A 21,196-nucleotide genomic window follows, 5' to 3' on the forward strand; every position below is an offset into this window, starting at 1 on the left:
TGCTTCAATTTACGTCGCAGAATTAGCTGCCATTCAGTATACTCTCGGGATCATTGACATCCTGCCCGCAGACCATTACTTCATCGTTTCGGACAGTCTCAGCTCCATTGAGGCCCTCCGTGCGGCGAAGCCTGGAAAGCACTCGCCGTATTTCCTGGGTATCTGGGACGGTGGCTACATTCCATTATACCGAAGGTATCAATGAATGCTTAGTTTAAGGGCTTGGATGTGAACCGGGACTTTATTCGTGCGATTTTATGCGCATCTCCGTCGTATAGGGCTTGCTGACAGTAATCATTGTGTTTGTGAGAACGGCTATCACGACATCGAGCATGTTGTTTGACTGTGAGCAGAGTACTGTGTTGCCAGGTCCCAACTAATAGATTCCCTTCGGGCCCGAGGTAGATCACCTATGTTCCAGTCCGGGACATCCTGACAAGCCGTGACGACTCCTACATTTTTCTTATCTATACCTTTTTGAAAATTATTTATGTCCAAGTTTAATGCATTTCCCCCCTCTCTCATTCGCAGTAGAACCCAATCAACCTCTCTCTGTACCTACAATATGGCATTGCTTCACGAGTCTACGATGCATACCCTCCTTTGAACATCAATCAGTGCCAATAATTATCAGAAATATCGACCCTCACTCGCCCCTGCGATTACAGTCTGGAAACCACTACAACAAAGTGTGCATATCCGCTACAATGATCAACCAGCAAGTGACAATGTCAATTACACAATATGTATCCCACTTCCTACCTTTTTCCTTTACTAACAGGGGAGCAACCCGCCCCTAAATACGGCTTTCCCTTCCCCCACTAACATGTGCCATGTATTTAAAAAATGAATTATCGTCCTCGTTAAGCTACAGCATTTGGGCCTAAATCAACGTATTTAAGATGTACGTTGTTTGATACATCCCATGATAAGATAACGATTTGAAGTCAATCTCTAAGACCTTATTCTGGATTCGGTGGAGCTGACCAACATATTTTCTGAAGATTTTCAAGCGTTCACTTGTTTTGAAATACGATCCTTTTTATCCATAACCCTAATCTACCGTGTTCTTAAAATGATTCGATTTGATAGCCCATTTTGCTATTTACCCCAACGCAATCCGGAATGACTGAACCAAGTGTCAGGTGGTTTAGCCACTTTGGACTTGAAGAATATCCAAGGCATTTTGACGCTAAAAGTATTCAAATAGTTAACTTTAACAAATTATAAATGTTTGAAGATATTTTGGTAAGAATTCCAACCAGAAGGATTAGGTTTACATATTTTTTTAAACCTATTAAATATTTTAATCAACAGTGGTGTCATTAGTTAGCTGACTGCGGAGCTTTATATGAAATTTTCTATACTTCAGTTGAACTGTAGATAAAATCATATTAGTTTTGTGCCAGTATTCGGTTCTTGCTCCTGATGTTTGCTACCAGAAGCAAAAAGAGAAGCTATAATACGCGATTTATTTTATCTTTGTAGCCTCCGTAGTACTTCCAGGTTCTCCTTGCGCTGGAAAAAATCTATTAATTGAACACATTTTGTAATTTATTTTATTGGTAACGTAACACAAGACCGTGAGTGTCACTGCTGGTCAGGAACAATATCCCCAAGCGTGACCCCTTCTACTTCGGTACATATTTACAAGCCTGAAGGGATATTCTCTCGAAAGCTGTAAGAGATGGAATACGAGATCAGTTTTAGTAGATCTATTAGCAAATTGTGATCGCTCTTTCACAGCACTCATTTTTTCATTTGGTCTGATATTTCCTCAAGCAATTATTGAGTTTGGCAAAAATGTCGGCTGTATTCATTACACTTGCTACTAGACTTCGAATGGAGCAGTAAACACAAAACCCTAAACACTCAACTAACTTCGAAAAGAAATTTAGCACTGGTAACTGTTAAATTGCAACAGATGGTAGTAACCATCTCATTTGCGAACAGCTTTAAAATAATTGAAAGTAACTATAAAATTGTTAATTTCCTTCGCTTTTTCGTAAACAAACAAATATCAGCTGTTGAATGACAGCTCGGGCAACTACACGCACACATTCAAGTCTGCACTCGATTTGCATTGGAGTGTTCCATTGGCACCGTGCCAGTGCAAAACACTGGCGCGGTGTCAGTGCCATCAATCGAAAACCCTATATGTATCGCGGGCACGCATTGTGAGACATCGATAACATACTAGGAATCATGAACCATGAAGTTCTCGTTTCCATGAATAATAATGCATGATTTTGTGAATAGCCTATTATTTTAGTATGATTGGAATCAAAAATCGGTTCACGAGTGTATGAATAACATTTATGATTTTGTGAACTATTTCACTATAACGAATTCTGGGAATCATGAATCAGTTCACGTACACATGAGTAATATTTTATGATTCGGTGAAATTTTTCACGAGTACGCATATTGAATGATAACTAATAGGGTAAAGTGCCTATTTTCACCATACTAAGGAGAGTGCCTCACTGATTCATTAATTACTCGGTTTACAAACAATGGAATGCGTACAAATTGGCATCAACAGCTTTGCTTCATTGTTAAGAACCAAGATAATAACACAATTGCGCTGAAAACAGTGAAATTCTCGTGTTTGAGCGCAATGAAAGCTCGAATCGAGTGCCCTTATTGATGTGCTACCATTTGACTCAATGCGTTGAGCAAAGATAGCAGACGCTGCTCTAACCAACGCAACGGCTTCAAATGGGTAGGGTGATAATAGACACATAGCGATAATAGGCTCATCACCCTATATTAGGAATCACGAGCTAGATCGCGATAATTGAAAGTATTAATGAGTAATATAAAATAGTTCACTAGAAAATGTTATGATTTTTTGAACTAATTCACTACCACAAAAACCAGAGCATGTTCAAGATGTAATACTACGCGTAGAGTAAATACAGTGGAAACCCGTTTCTATCAGCCCCTTGGTGAATTTAAGGTTGATAAAACAGTGACATTGATAAAATCGGGACATATATTTTTCTTTCTTTTTAAAAAACCGAAGCTCTTAAAGTATTCTTCTTTAGTCCCTGTATATAGCCTTTCTGATTATTCTGTTTAAATTTCCCTTAAGAGGATCCAACAGTGCAAAATTCATAAAAAAATTAAATTTTTATTTTGGCATATTCGGATCTCTAAGATAAGAAAGATATGCTCAAGAAAGGATTTACTCGAATTCAAGTTGGTTCATTCGCTAGAGCCCATTAAACTACCAACTATCAATTTTCGTACGAAGCTGATAAAATCGGGTCAAAAAGCCAATAAAATCGGAGGTAGATAAAATCGGGGCTTGACTGTTCACTGGTTCACAGCACTACGAATATAATTTCGATCTGATACAACCGAAGCAATACTAATCGTTGAATAAATATCGGTACGAATATCGAGCCATGAACGGCAATTGCATGAGATAACCTGTGATTTATTTTCACTTTCGATGGCGACGAATATGAACCTTCTTTGTTACGATGTCGTGATAAGAAAATCATGGACATACGAACCTATAATTTTGTAAAAAAGCACTTAGTTTCGCTTTATAGGAATTGTAGAAACCTTTGTATTTGTGGCTTTGTTGGATCATCTTTCTGTTTCTAAACTGATTGGAAGGCATCACAATAAACCAATTCAAGTTGAAGCATGAAATCAATCGTCAACATAGTGTATCCGTTTCGAAAATTACTTCATCAAAATTATAATGTAATGTATATTCAAATGGCTTTGTCTGGATCTCCTATCTAAGAATAACGGAATTTTCTTCGACTAGCAATCAAACCCTTCACGTTGGCATACACACAATAAAGTGATAGCTAATGTAAAGGTGATTTGCGATTCCAATTGGTTTCGCAAGCTCTGTGAAGGCGCGTCCAACAAAACCGGAGTAAAATCGTGTTTGAATGACAAGTGGAAACTTTGATTTGGTTCCCTTTCTTTCTCTCTCTGCTAGTAACTTACAACTTATTCGTGGGGGTGATGCCTGTTTCCAATGCCTATAAATAAGCCATTTTTAATAGAACCATCATCGGTGCACTGCTGAGGAAATATGTTGTGACGCGTGCGGAACATCCACTCGCTGTCGATTCAAAATCAAAATCAGGAGCAAAACTCGATAAAAAGTGAAAGGCGGAAACACATTTTTTTCCTATTCGGGCCACACGTCGCCGTCATCGGTGCCGATAACGTTGAAAGTAGCGGGTGCCTCATAGGAAAGTGTGATGAATCAAACGAGGGGTGGTGAATCAGTTTTGAAAGCAGAAATATTATGGGAGTTGTTGACGGCCGTCATCGATGGGTTTCTGTACATACACACATAGTTATAAAAATGTTATTCTCGAATGTGACAGCTGCTGTTTCACCCCGGTTTCTATTTGAAAATCAGTTGCGGTTCAATGCCAAGGCTGTACTAACTACCTGATGGCAGCCTAAGGGATCAACCGGAAATGGGATAAGTGGCTGCAACAATCATTGCATTGTCACAGGTTCGACTGACGTGGCACGTGCCATGGTGAAACAGAAAAGAAATTCATTTATTTTGGGAGATTGAAATAAAATCACGGCATTTTACAGTCCATTAATGATTATGCTTCGGTAGTGAGAATATCCGTAAATATTGTAATTTAGATGACCCAGCACGATAGAATTTCAGATTTCTACTCTCTACAATCTATAGCCAAAGCCAAAAAAGTGGAAAGCATTCTTTTATCGTTGATATACTTCTGGTATCACAATAACCTGAACTACCTGTTCTAATATCACAATGACACCGATATCGCCAAAACTTCTCCATCTCACTAACCCTGTAAGGAATCGATCAAAGATAACGAACAAATTGACACCGATTTCGGGCTCAATTGACGAACAGATGACACCAAGGTGTGGCATTTCTTTCTGACTCGAAAGAAAAACACTTAGGATCTAGACACATACTCAACACATACCTACTTCAGAAGTTTGGCCTTGATTTGCTGTGCTTCCGTTTCCTCTGCGACTGTGCTTTCGAGCGTTAAGACGAAGCGAGGAAGCGCTTGTCTCCGGTGCAGAAATCGAACGAAGCCAACCTACTTAATAGAAACCTGGCGCACAGAACGAGGCTGTAATACGCTTTCTATTGAACCTTTACCACACTAGAGCAATGAGCCCATTCTGAGCCTATTAATAAATATGTCAATTAGTATCAATCTCTTTGCTTCGTTCCTAAGAAATAGATTAAAAACGAAAATGTCCTGAGAATTGTGAAATACAGGTGTTTGAGCTAAACGAAAACTCAAATGTGGTTAACAAAAGATAGCAGACGCTTCTCTAACCAAGGGCTTCAAATGTCCAGGGTAATAATAGAAATATAGCAAAAATAGGCTATTTACCCTATGTACCAAATTTATCGAACAAAAAACAAGATACGGTCAGAGAAAATATTTCCTCCAACGGTGACCAAATTGGCACAAAGCCCAGTCATGCTGAAACCATTCAGTAAGCGTTTCGAATGCCTTACGAATCGAAGCAACAAAAACGCGACCCTCGCCTGATGAAGTTATTGATGTTCAGTCATTTATAAGCAGTAATCAATAAATCGCCTACCGACTAGATAAGGCTACTCCGACGTGGGTGGAGCCCCCCCCCCATCCGCCCGCCTGTCGTTGGGTCGAGTTGTTCTTTCCATCACGGGCTATTTGTTCCTGCGTTTGGTGGAACATGTTACACACATGTCTAACCGTACATCTTTTCCGTCCTTAGTAGAAGGGGAGGGTTTGGCGTTTTTTGTCGGTACCACTGCTAAAGGCATCGGCATCATTCAGGCGAAGATTGATGCTCGATGATGATTTCTCTTTTAGGCGTTTTGGTTTTTATGCCCAGAGTCAATCTTCATAATCTACCCTTAACTCTCACTTATCTTCGTCCGCATAAAAGTTAATCGTTTCTACATCCTTTATGCTCCATGGATGTGAATGGTTCACGCCTTCATCATTCTCATTTCTGCGGAAGGTCTGATAATAAAAAAATGGAATATGAAGACATTTTGGTTTGGGCGAATTGTGCTCTCAATCGTAGGGGAACTGTGCTTTAAAGTTTGGAAACTTTTTCCGACACACAGTGTCATCTAGCCGGGCATAACCTCAAAATTTTATTTTGGATTTTAATGATTTAACATTTTTCTTTGTTTGTAATCGAGTTGAATGGAGTCTTCTCAAAATATTAAATCTTGAAGACGAAAGATAGATTTTTTACAGAACTTCAAATGTGAAATACATGATCGATTTTGAAAAAAAACTGTGTTCAAACCTATGTTATTCAAATCAATATATCTTTTTAGTTAGGTTTCCGATTAGCGTCAAACTAGTTTTATTTTAAAGGTTATTCGCTGAGCTTATACTTTTCATTCTATTTAGTCGATACAAGCCTTTCTTCTCGCTCAGAGATGAAGAAACAATAATAAATCGTGCATAAAATTTAAATTATTATGTTCAAAGTGGCTGTACATTTTTTGAAACTGTTTGGAAACATCCTTTGTAGTTTATGACGCTTGAAAATTAGTCTAGCGAAAATTAGTTTGAGGTGCCAGGGTATTTGCGTTTTATTTTTTTTAACAATGAGAGTTTTACTTTGGTAGTTTCCTAAAAGTATTGTTCAACTTTGAGAATTGCTTTGAACTAATGATAAAATGTGATAATTTTGTTAAGCTTGCTATATTACTTAAAACTAGGCAGACAATTATTTTTTCATTAAGCACCTATTTTTGCGTGGGATAGTCCGCACTTTCGTATTCCGGAATTGAAGAATGAGCAGAAACTCATTCCATGGTCAAGTGATATGATTCCACAAGAAATACGGGGAGTGGTTATCGATCATCATTGATCGAAGCGCGTCAATTGTACTAAGGCCATTAGTTAAGATGAGATAATGGTCTATGGGTAGAGTGTCAATGATGTTAGGGACATACTGAATAGCAACTAGTACTGCGACGTAAACTGAAGCTGGAGCTTGTATGATGCGCGATTCGTCAATGCAGATCATTTTCGAGCAGTCAATGTGTTTGTATTTATTTGGTAATGATCGCAGAAACGATATTTCAACGGAACTACACCCGATAGCACTTCGAGACTCACTGTATGGGTCTTTTTTATTGTATTCAAGTCGTCGTTCCAGTTCGGTCGCGTTTACCATTTTCTCCGCTTAAGTCAAACCGCGCGTGTTTTAATTTGTATTGTTATTGTTTATCACTGCTGCGTGAGTAAACCATGCCGTGCGTGATCATTAATTGTACCGTCAGCAACAATAAACATGTCGTCGCTGTTGTGCTATCTTATGACAAGCGCCATTTAGCATATTTCGAGAAAAACGATTTTTAAAGTTTGAGATTGAATGTCTTGTAACTTATAAATGGTAGAACCAATTCAGAGAAGACAATTGATGCTTCTATCTATTCTGTATTAATCTCCCAAATATTACGAAGATCGGTGAACTGCATTGCTAGTTTTTACTAAAAATGTAAACAAAAGTCGCACTCACACTTGTCATAGGTGTGTATTGATGACAAAATTTGTATGGCGTGTCATAATCGTGCATGGAAAATTTTCCATAGAGAAAAAGCATCAATTATAAACTTTTATTCATATCTTTGGTTTAGTTTGGTCTATAAACAATCGGTTAGATGCATTTTGAAGGAAATGAATCAGGGAATCTAGAAAAAATAGTAACTTTTGGTTGCAGTGTTGCCAAATATGCTATATTTCCAGTTTAAAATATAAACTGTGTTTTTCTCGCAAGTCAGGTTTTTTTCTTTTGAATTTTTTTATGCCATTGTGTTCCTCAGACATTTTTACGTATAAAAGCATCTAAAACTTCAATACACCTTAAGCAAATCTGAAGATATAGTGATTTGAAGCAAAAAACTAATACTTTCTCATCATGTTTTTCGCTATATCTTAGTAACCAAGTAGAATTTCAAAATTCTGAAAATGCCACTTTGTAGAGATTTTTCAGATAAGCAATGATGCATATCTAACTCAGTTTGCCCCAAAATGGCGTTTGTCATAAGATAGCACAACAGCGACGATGTATAGTATTGCGATAGATAAAAAAAAAATTCATGCTGCATCCGTCGCTGCTCATGGGAATCACTGAACTGAAAACCATGAAAAAGTCCACTACTTGTGACTGCTATTGAAACTTGTATTGAAGCGTTCTCAGCATAAAGCGAATATGGACAACTGAAACATTCGTTATAAGTTAGAAGAATCATTATCAGGGCCGCCGAGAGGGGGGGGGACCGGGGTATTTCCCCCCGGGCCCGGAGTTCTGAAGGGGGCCCGGATTCTTGACAGAAACTAAAATTTTGACAAATACTTTCTCGACAAAATTTTTTAGAGAATGCAATTAAAAATTTAATATCTTGTGTATGAGGTAACTAAAATACCGAAAGTTGTAAACTACTGCATATTTGATATCAAATATGTTTATACCAACCTAATTATCGCATCGAAATAAGGTCAGACTCGATTGGGCATAGCGGAATTTGTACATTGAATGTCATGTACGCAGCTCACCTGGGCTCGAATCTAATCCTTTCTCACAGGAATAGAGATTTTTTATAGGAAAACTCCTAACCTGAATGAAGAAGCGAATGACCTTAAGGTTAAAATGCACTCGAAACAAAATTCTGATCAGACTTGTTAAGGTTAAACCATAAAATGGTTTGATTAGAAGTCATGAGGTTGTCTTCAAATTTCCCCAATATGAATTTGATTTTTTTGATTTATTGAATTTCCAATCTTTGAAAGCGCTGGATTAGTATCGAAAGTAATTATTGAAAGAAAAACCCCTGCTTAGGGTTGCCACACCGTTTTTTGGGCGAACTCCGTCTCTTCGTTCAGGTAAATCCGAATTCGCCCGGAAGAATCCATTGGATTATTTTGCAATTTTGCGTTGCCCTTTTCTTTACCAGGAACCGTCCCGCACCCAGTCTTCATAAACATCATCCTCGGGTTGCAGGCCCTAGTTGTTAAGGAGGGCCCCTTTTGGCGTTGACAAATATTATTTTAAAAGTGCCATTTGGGTTTACTTTACTCGATTGAACCTTCGCTTCAATGGATCAATGTTCCTCACAAAGATTCTAGAAAAAATTGAAGTGTGATTTCACACCCCGTGTTTGTTTACTGAGGAGCAGAGCAAAGCTCGCTCGGGTTATCCTTCACAGCGAGAGTAGCTGGTGCTTTTAGATTCTTTGTGAATATCCGTGGAAACGAAGTACTACACCCAACTATATCAACAAAACTGTTAACAAATGCAAAATTATACAACAAAATGTGAATGGCACAGAAAGGTGGAGTGTTTTGCCAAAACATTACACTCTACGGCGAATGTGAAGAAAACAAGATATTTTTCCTCTAGTGTTGCGAGCTACATAAGAAATAAAACAGTGCATATTTATTTGTTTGTAAGCGTTTTATACAATAAAAAGCAATGGAAGTGCTCCAAAATTCTGTCGAGTGATCACTTTAAATCGAAATTCTAATTGATTTCAACGTAAACCCACGTGTCACTTGAAGTCTATTTCCTGCTCAGTACAACTCTGCTGGTCAAAGTACCACTAGAGGCTGTAACCCTACCTCTATTTGAGAGCTCAATTGGTCAAATGAGTCATCAAAAACTCTTGATATTTCAAAAGAATTTGAAATTTATCCAAAAATTTCAATTTAAAATTTAATATATTTGGTTTACCGTTCATTGTTACAAAATCCATAAAAAATCATATTCAGATACGCGATGATACTGAAACATTTTTGCAAGGGGTCGTACTAAAATGACGTAGCTTTTTTGGCGATTTTCGACTACCAATTCTCCCTTGCAAAGAGGCCGGGGATAGAAAAAAATAAATACGTTTTACAATTCTTTCAAATACGGCTTTTTATCAACATTTTCATTATAACAGCAAATTGCGTACACAACAAGCCCCTTTCATGACGAGTATAGTGCTTATAGTTTTGTTTGAATTTTATATGTCAACTCTGCTACCAAACTAAATCAACTAGTTAACACGATTAGCTAACTAATGTAGCAAGTTAAATCCGCATACAAAATCTTTTCATTTTGAACGTAACGATTTTATTTTTATTTTTGAGCTATTTACTAAAAATCGGTTACAACATTCTTGTAAAATATTTTAAGTTGTGCTAACACACCAACACAAATAAAAAAATATTCATGTTTTTATAGGATTATGAATGTTTTCGAAACAAGCATAGCGTAAAATCCAACCACAACCCTTATTTAAATTTGATGCATGTGTCTCATTTTTTCCCATTTTTTTCTTCCTACTTGGATTTTTTTTATTTTGTTAAAATTTCATTGATCTATTTTTCAAGTTGTGGATTGTATTTGTATTTCTACAATTTTGAGATTCTGCCTTTTTTATCTATTTCCATACTTTTATTTTATCCATCTTTTTACGTTACTTACTTTTGATTTTTTTTTCTATTGCTATCACTATCACTTACTTTTTTTTATAGTTTTTTCTCTGTTGTTTCATTTTATTCGCAATTTTTCGAGAAAATTCTGATTTCGTTATTTTATTTTTCATATTGTTTCATATTTTAATACCCTTTTTTATTTGTTTCTTTTGTCATTCCATCTAATTTTTAGAATTTTTCTATTTACTACATTTATTCTTATCATTGCTTTTTTCTATTTCCCTCTTTCTATTTTTTTGCATTTCCAAAAGCAATTTCACTTATTCAAATTCATTCCAATTTGTCTTATAGTGTAATGTTTTATCTTTCTCCTATTTTGTTCCTTATGTTCTAGTTTTTGGCTTTCCGTTTTTCGCAATTTTATTTTTTCCCATTGTTTAATTAATATAATTTTATTTATTTTTATACCTTTTTCTTAAGATTTGATTCGTTATTGTTATTTCTTCATTTTTTGTGTTTCTATAGTTCTATAGTTGACTTTTTTCTACTATTTTTTGTTTTCCATTTTGTCTGTTTGCTCCGTTTTTGTTCAATACCTCCAATTTTCTTTACTTTTTCGTCTTTTCATCATTCCAATTTTCCAGTTCGTCCATTTTTTTAATTTCTCTATGGTTATTTTATTCTTGTCTTTTATATACACTCTTCTAATTGTATGCATTCTTAACGTTTTATTTACTTTTTCTATTGCTTTTAATATGTCTTGTTTTTAATGTTAAATAAATTTTATTATTCTTGATTTATCGAGTTTTTCAGTTTTATGCATTTTTATATTAATGTTTTCGGTAGTTTTTTTTCATTTTCATTGATTCTTAAAATTTTCCTACTTTCTTTAATCTTCGCAATATGTTTTTCTAGTTTCCTGTTTTCTTTTATCAATTTTTGCCTTTCTCATATAGAAAGGTTATGCAATCACTCTGAAAAACGTCAACCTAATCCCGGCCCGGAGGGCCGAGTGTCATATCCCATTCGACTCAGTTCGTCGAGATCGGAAAAAGTCTGTATGTGTGTGTGTATGTGTGTATGTATGTGTGTGTGTGTATGTGTGCGTGTATGTATGTGTGTGTGTGTATGTATGTGCGTATGTGTCAAATAATGTCACTCATTTTTCTCAGAGATGGCTGGACCGATTTGCCCAAACTTAGTCTCAAATGAAAGGTGCAACCTTCCCATCGGCTGCTATTGAATTTTGGATCGATCGGAATTCTGGTTCCGGAATTACGGGTTTCAGAGTGCGGCCACACAGAAATTTCTCATAAAAACTATAGGAAAAATTAAAAATAGAATTTTTATTTTTGATGCTAAATGTATTCAAGGTGCATAAAACGTCGAGATTTGATGCAAACACGAAAAAAATTTGACGAAGATTCACTTTTTTGGATTTTGCACATTTTTGCCTTTCTCATATAGAAAGGTTATGCAATCACTCTGAAAAACGTCAACCTAATCCCGGCCAAATTTTTTTTTCGACTCGCATAAGGTTTCTGGATTTTAACAGGGGCGTAGTTGATGGTTTACGGAGAGGGGTTACACCCCCCTCTACTGTTCACTCCCCTCCTTTAAAAATCTCCTTAAATCACCCCTCAGACCACCACCTCATACCCCTCCCTTTCAACCCCATCATCTTTAAACCACCACTATATTACAAAGCATACCAATTTAAGCTGGGGAGTCGTTCGTTCATGGGACTTTCGCCCTCCTCACATACCCATCCCCGCATGACAAAATGAGTTAGCAAGCAGATAACATTGATCTAATGCTGATTAGGCTAATGGAGTATGATATTTTTTTGTTTCAAGTGTTTCACCGTCGACACGTAGCTCATCAAGTTCGTGGCTGGCATGCCATTGTGTATAAGTGCAAAGTGTACTAAGAATGTAATGGACATTTCCACAATTATGTTGAACATAAAAAGCCTCCGTGCCATAGTTTAGTGAAATGAGAAAGGCACAATTGCACCGCTAGGTGGATTAAAACAGGTTTTTTTATAGGTTTCGTTTTGGTTTTTTTTAATAAACATTTTTTGACAATTGACATTCATTTGTTTATTTGGTTGATTTTGTTGTTTTTAGCTCTTTTGTACTTTCTTTTAATAGTTAGTTTGCCTATTGACAAAAATGGCGCTTTTTAAAGTCACCAAAACTGTCGAAGAGGTATTAAAAAACTCCCAAAGTGTAAAAAACTACGTTTTTCTTTCATTGGCATTACAAACAACTAGAGCAAAAAACTGGTACATGAATAAAAAATTTCAGTGTACTATACAATCAGGTTTTTTACGCGGGGGATACAGGCCGTGTAAATGAAAACCGCGTAAATTTCAAAATCCGCGTAAATGAAGACCGTGTAAATGTAAGAATCCGCGTTAATGGGAACCTCGTTAATGGATACCGCGTAAATTAAAAAATCCGCGTAAATGAAAGCCGCGTAAATTTCAAAAACCGCGTAAATGAGAACCGTGTAAATTTCAAAATCCACGTAAATGAAAACCGCATAAATTTCAAAATCCGCGTAAAAAACATGAGTGTACGTAATATTAGTGAACTCCAATGGATTTCAAACATTAACTTTTTTTGTACTCAGGCAATACATAGTGGTGGGGCCCGTATGTTGGACCCCCCGGGCCCGCTTTTTCTCTCTGCGGCCCTGATCATTATACTTGCATTCCTCATCGAGAGTCATTTGGGAGATTTTTTCTGGATCCAATTTGTGGATATTTTTGGACTTTGATCAGTTATTTTTCATGAAAGTGCATACCAATACAATGAATTTACATTTTCAACAATATCATCACAAAACAAATAATCTTAGTTTTCAAATCACATATTTGAACAAATGTTGCATTCAAAATTCAATATGAGATACGAAAAGTTTAAAAAAGGTGCGAATGTTTTCAAAATTCTTATCTTCAAACATCCATACTGCCCAGTTAAGTCGAATATTTTCCTGAGATACCCAGGGCTTTCCTTAATTATAGCATACAAATTTTTTTGATACCATAGTGCAACGTTTCGAAGGGATATTCTTTCATTTTCAGGGGAAAGCAGTGTTTGAACATTAATTAGTTACCAACACGTAATACCAACATTTTGCAAATGTTATCATCGAGGTGAATCGGTATGCATGTGTTATTATGAAAAGATTGGGGTGGGTGAATATCGGGTGCGAAAAATGTAAATAAATTGAGTAGGGGAGAGTGGGGATACTTGAACCACGGGGATATGTAAGGAATAGGGAATAGGGATAGGGAATATCGGGTGCGAAAGACGTAAATTAGTTCAGTTGGGGAGAGTGGGGATACTTTAACCACTAAGACCACTACTACGACACCTTCTACCAATTTTAGTGCAAACCTTGTGCGTTTTAGTAGCTCTGTCGGTAAGCTAACGTCACACGCATTGGCGATAGCGTCAAGTGTTTGTTGTCAATTTTATAGATAATCAAATTTATCGCAGATTAAAAGTTGCCTAAATTGAGCCCTCACGTTTTTTTTGGAAAAAGTTTGTGATGTCCTTTCTGTGAGACTAAACATCACAAAGCTTTTCGTTATTGTAAGTAGGTGCAAAATATGTTATTTATATGAAGAAATTTGCAATGGTCAGTATTTCCTGCCAGCTTAATATTAATTCAAATTTGCTTATGTGGGGCTACATGAACCACCTTTAGGTTCGGATTTTTGTAATTTTCTGTTAAGGGTTGTCAAAATAATGTGGAATTATAAACGCTAAACGCAAACAGACTTGACTATGAGTGTAACTATGAAGTCTGCGCTAATTTAAAATCTTGATTAGAGACATAGAGTACGTCGAACAGGTAAAATACACAATATCTTGTACCATACTTTAAGTCGTTACGTTAGAAATTTAAAAAGGAGAAACGTAATTGGAAGCTGATTTTGATCATCAAGAGACAGAATTTACTGCTTATACTTTTCATTGTTTATAAATAAGATTCGGATTGAGCAGTGTAGAAACTCCTTTAAGAGGCTACGAATCAAATCAGTCTGAGATCTCACTGAATATACCAATAATGTTCCATCGCCAGTCAGAACGCATAGGTTTCTACCAGGTTAATTACCAGAAGCTTCTCGGATTCCAAAGGCTCAACCACGTAAGTCTAGAAATTAGGAAAGAAGACGAGGAAGAAGTAGCATCACTACAGACTCGCCATAAATGAAATTCATCAACGAAAAACACGATGGGAGATCTAAAAACATACAAAAATATTAAAACCAAAAAAAAAATTATTATATGGATTTTATACTACAAATGAAATTATTATTTTACGCAAAAGACAGAATGAACGAGCTTTTTTCGTATGATTCAACGTGTTTTTATGATGGTCTGGATAATGGTTCAACTATCCCCATAGAGTGGTTCAAGTATCTCCACCTGTGGGGATACTTGAGCCATTTGAAATACTTACCAAAAATGCATATAATATTGATAACACGTTACTTTTGTTTACAAATGGTATTGCATATAGTAGAGCAATTGTTTTTTCATATGGGTCATTCCACGCGAAGTGATCAAAAAAAGGTGCAAACTTGAAATCGACTTTCATGGATTTGAACCAAATTTGGTGGAATTGTTCATCTAGGGCCAATATATAAAGACCAAATTTTTGTGTCAATTGAACCACCCCTCGGGTCCTGGGTGCACCGCATAGTTGGCAGCACTGCCACCAAAAATTAATATTTTATCTAGACTCCTTGAATAATTTTCTTCAAAAGCCATCTTGCGGTATTATTCTAGAGTAAATAGAACCAGAGATATGATCAAAAGAAAATCAAAAGTTTTGGCAATTTGTCAAAACGGGGGGTGCTCTCATGACGAAGGGTGGTTCAATTGACACAAAAATTTTGGTTTTTACATATTGGCCCTAAATGAACAATTCCACCAAATTTGGTTCAAATCCGTGAAGTCTATCCACACATCTTCCTCATGATACTATTCGCACTTACCACACCGTGCCTTATTGTCACAGTATGTGGCCGTATAACCCAACTTCTTACATTTAAGAAAGTTTATAATCCGTAGTTCAAATAGGCGAGCCGGCTGACGAAATGCGGCAAGAGTCACTCGAAAAGAGTCTGATAAGGAATAAGTCTTCATCAGATCTACGAACGATACTGAACACAATTGCATACATTCAAGTATTTTAACTGACTGAAACGAAAAGTTCTTGAAACGACCAAGTCCGGGCTTCAGCAAGACTTCGACGGTCAGACTCGATTCGGTGCTCACACCGTCGATCTCCATGTACCGTGTAGGTACATATACGCGGTACTCTAACGTTAAGAGCTGGTCGCAAGCAACCGCGTTTGCTAGTTTCAGGTCAGACAAATCAGCACGAGCCTTGTTTGGTTTAACTTTTGAAATAACGACCAGGTACAATTTTGTCAGGTCCCTCGCAATTTGAATTACCTTAAGTGATTTAAGTTTGGGCTTGAATAAGAGCACCCAAGAGCCCGCCCATCGCTCTGGATAAGTCTTGACACGACATTAACTAAAAGCATCGGGTATCAGTATTTGAATTAAACCCTTATTTACTCCACTAAAGAGAAAATCTGGTAAGACCACTCCGGGCATGAAGGGCACAAAACCTATAACTAAATTGGTAATGGAATTTGCATTTCACGTAGTATTACACCACCAAGAAAATGATGTTAGTCTTCGAACGATATACATGAGGAACGTGCCAATCAAGGCAATTCGTTTGATTTCTGATTCCTGCTGATAAATTACAATAAATCATACCTAAAATTTCACTAATAGGTTTCTGTAAAGTTATTAGTCACAGTTCAGTTCGATCATTTACTTTTACATATTCTTAAAATATTATTTTCTTATGTTTAGCACACAACCCACCAGAACCCGCCCTGGCCCATGACGAGTACTTCGTTATTTCTGTCGCCGCACAGTGGCGTAACTATACCAAATTCCTGGTCAAAATTATTTTGCACGTTTTTAAGCCTTATTATATCTCAAAGAGCAGTAAAAAGTGATTTCTTACAGTTTTGGACAATATATGAATAAATAATTACCGCTTTAATCCTCCTAGCAGTGTAGTGAAAAACAAAAATTAAAAAAAAGTAAATTACACTTCAATGTTGATTTCTGCAAATTTAACGATGTTATTGGGGATACCGGGTGTCAATTAGAAGGTTTCGCACTTAAAGGTTTTGATTTTATGAACGTAACCCCACAAATTAAAATATTTTTTTTGCTCATAACATTTCATAATTTGCGATGAAATTGAACTAGTGCAATAAAGTTCTTCCGCCAGCTCATCTTCTAAATTACCAAACTTATTTTAGATAAATATAGCAGGAAATTGTTTCAGAATTTGAGAACGATATTTTCTTATGAGCCTTTTGATGCTTCTATCGGTATCTAGAAAATAACCTCGTGGATGGTTCAAAAATAGGATACTTATATAAATAAAAAAAAAATAATATGTCAATAATGAACAATGAAATAAAAAGATTTAAATTTTAAACAAAATTCCTAATACCATTGGTCAGATGCTTGGCAGTAATCTACATGAAAAGCAGAATAAATTTTCTAATTAATAGACTATGTACGAAAAAAGCATTAATATACAGTATTAAAATTCATAACAGATACAACCTGAACAAATGACGATTTACCAATGTTTAGAAAGCATCTTGTCAGTCACGCATTCATATAGTAAGATTCGGGTTAGTTATATTTCACATTCTACAATAAGCAGAACGTGCATGCGATTGTAAATATAATTGTCATAATGGATTAATGAACAAAAGGTCTTAATTTTTAATTATCTTTATTTAAAAAAAATAACCACATCACAATAGAATTGAAGAAACTTACGGAGACACTGAATAAATCATTGTATACCTTCATACATTATCTAATCTAATTAAATTGAGCTGTTTAGTACAGGCTTAAAAAAGGCTTTGTTGCTTATTTTGCCCATATTTTGGCATAAACATGCCATTTTCAAACTGCTGTAAAAGCGGCAATGGGATTAATTGGGAATGTTTTTTTCGTGAAACGGAGAGAAGAGAGCCCAAATAACTGTGTCGTTTAAACGGATCTGCCCGACAATACCCGACAAGATACTTTTTCCACTACCGAATTTTCAATAATATTGATAAAATTTGCGCATTTTGAACCCAACTCAAAAGAGGAAAAAATAACAAAAATAGATGTTCTTTGGTCAAACTTGTTGGTGTTTGTTATGAAAATCACGATGTTATACCAGATATTGACTTTGTATACTTAGTTTTTGGGCGATATGAAAAATTGTGAAACAATGTAATTCAGAGTTAGAAAATCCGTTAGAAATTCACCATTTTCAAATACTCACATACAAAAATTATCAATCGAAAAACCTATTTTTCTATTATCATTCATGAGAGTGTGGTTTGAAAAACTATTTTGTCGAAAAAAATTGGAAAGAACACCGAAAATTATATTTTGCTATTTTGGCCAGGATTTGGTAGTAGTTACGCCACTGTGCGCCGGGTAGATCATTGAACATTCTAAATAATATATTTAGCAGTTTATTCTTAAATAAATTCCTTTTCCTTCAGCGATATACTTAACATGACGGTATCCAACTGCGATTCTCTAGCCCGATTCAAAGAATGATGCTGTTTATAGGAGGATAATCTCAATTCGGTAAGCCTCATCTCACGAAATTGTTGTCTAGCCAAACATATTCACAGCGCATAAACATCATCCCACCAGCAGAGAAAACGGCAAAGAATTCCCCTGGCGACGCCATGAGATGGAAAAAAGCCCAGCTTATCGCTATAATCTAATGTTAGTTTTATTGGTAAAAAATGAACACCGAACCCTTGGAAGGCAGAAATCTACCCTTCGCTGTGACGGGGGGAATATGGTGATGATGAACTGTTTCCCTGTTTGGCTTAGACCGGGGTGACGTGATGTCACTAGCAATAGATCCATCCTCGATCAGCGGGTGACGGTGCAATAGGGAAGAAAACAAATAAAGTAGATTCTTGAGTCTGATAGCAGCATTGAATTTCAATACCACCCCTCGGGCTTCCATCGCAATCCCAAATAGAAAGTTACATAACAACTGGTGGTAGAACAGCTTCGGGGTGCATCGATTAGCCTCGGTAAGCTGATGACTTCCTGTTTTTTTTGCGGGCGGGAGACGTTCGTCGGAAGATTGTTTTGCCGTGCGGTTCTGATGCATCGCCAGACTAAGTCGGATATTGGAGATATTGAGTTTGATTCAATTATCGTACGTGCCTTGCTTGTTTAAACTGGGGCAATTCATGCTAAGATAGATTGAGGGTTAGGTCATAATTTTCCACTTTTCTCGCTTTTTTCACTCTTTCAATTTGACTCATTCGTTTCGCTCTTGACAGTCTTTATGTTTGATTCATTTTTTCCATTATTTCAAATAATCTAACTATTTTGACTCTTTTCACGACTTTAATTCCTTTTATAGATTCTCTGTTTGCAATTTTTTGGCCCCACCTTGGTGTATTCCGATCGAGGTGCTTATTCGAAATCAAGTATGTGACGTTCCACCAACAGCTGTAGCTCCAATGAAGATGTTGTACCAGAAGGTTTAAGAATAAAAATTCAAAAAATTTGATATGTATAACGACATGATCTAATACCTCGGTTTTCTAATATTCTAACTATAACATTACAAAGCTCAAAACAAAACTGAGTTGGTACCGTCTCTCAATTAACTACTAGTATCATGATAGCTTGTTTGCAACGTGCGGTACTAATTGTTCAAGGAGTTGAGATCAGAGTTAAAAATATTCAAATTCATTGAATTAAAATTGATCATTTTCAGCCACATTCATTTCCAATACTCAGTAACGCAGCTGAAAACGTCAAACGAACAAACCGCCCATTCACCCATGCAGATTTTCATTCGTCTCCGATTATTGCACGAAGCGACTGTGCAGCAACGAATCAAACGCATCAAAGTAGGCCCTGGCACAATGTAAGCGATGATGATTGTTGTTTCATATGCTTTACCGGCATTTGAAAACATTTTCCTTGATAATTAATGAAATGAATATAATGTACGATATTCAACTGAATGAATGACATGGATATTTGAATAAATATATTTTCTATTCAGTGCGAGTCGCATCAGGTTCATTTTCAGCCGTCAAAAAAGGGCTTCGATTATTTGTAACTCTGGTTGAGATACCAGGAGTCAGAATGAAGATAGACCGCAAGTTACGATGCGTGTGAACATGATGCATTTTTAAATTTAATTGTGTATTTGATTATATTATATTGTACTGAGTTTTCAATCACAAGTCGTCACTGTTGTGCTATCTTATGACAAGCGCCATTTAGCACATTACGAGAAAAACGATTTTTAAAGTTTAAGATTAAATATCTTGAAACTTATAAATGATAGAATCAACTCAGATAAGACAATTTTGGCTTCTATATATTCTGTATTAATCTCTCAAAGATTACGAAGATCGGTTGACTATATTGGGAGTTTTTGCTGAATGTGTAAACAAAAATCACACTAACACGTGTATAAGTGTGTATTGATGACCAAATTTGTATGACGTATCATAATTGCGCATGAAAATTTTTCTTTCAAATAAAGCATCAGTTATTAACTGTTATGTGTCCAACAAAAAACACCTTTAACAGGCCAACGTGGGTACCCGGGTACCCACAAATTGAAATGCTCATAACTATGGCTTCCTTTATCCGATTTGGACACTTTTAGATTTTTTGGATTCAGGAACTCGTCCACTTTTTGATTTGTAAAATTGAACCGGATGAATGGATCTGGTGCTTGGTAATCCGGATTTTCCGGGGTATGATTGTAAATTTTAATAATGTCCTAGCAATGTGAGCATCAAAACTCTTCAAATTGTCTCGGAAGTCTGTTATTTATTGTTACGGGACCCTATGGCAATTTAAAAAATGGAATTGGAATGGAATGGCCACTCACGGCCCCCCGGGAACCTGCTTCGGAATGTCCGTTCCGGAGTAAAATCACCAAATGGTTCCAAAACCACGGGATACAGCCTACTGATGCAATTCCAAGAATTTTTATACCCATATTGCTAGTATTTCATTGAAGTTCACAAATAGTATCCCAGTACTGGAACTTGCTTCCGGAAATCCTGATTCCCGGGAACCGAATGAAGTAACCCGATTCATTTTTACCAAGTCCAAAAGCGGATGAGTTCCTGAATACAAAACACCCAAAAGCATCAAAATCGGTTGGAAATTACCTTAGTTATTGGCATTTCATTTTTGTGGGTACCCGGGAACCCACGTCGGCCTGTTACGTAGTAAAAAAATTCAGGAGCCCCTCCTGATTCCCCCGCTTACTATATAAACAATATTATTAACCCAAAAGCTTGACTTAGTGAAGTTCTAAGATGTCACAAAGTTTCAATTTACAGCTATGCATAAAAAATAGTAATTTCATTAATTGAAACCTAAAAAGGTATCCGCGTACCGCGTCGGACACATAACAGTTAACTTTTTTTCATATCTTCGGCTCTATTTGGTCTAGAAACAATTGGTGAGATGCATTCCCAAGGAAATGGGTAAAGAAAAAAAAATTAGAATGTTGCCAAATATGCAATATTTTCAGTTCAAAAGTAACACTGCTTTTCTCTCGCAATACATGTATTTTTGTTTTGAAAATGTTTATGCCAATGTGTTCCTAAGACACTTTTATACATAAAATCA

Source organism: Topomyia yanbarensis, chromosome 3 (assembly GCF_030247195.1).
Source record: "Topomyia yanbarensis strain Yona2022 chromosome 3, ASM3024719v1, whole genome shotgun sequence".
NCBI lineage: Eukaryota > Metazoa > Arthropoda > Insecta > Diptera > Culicidae > Topomyia > Topomyia yanbarensis.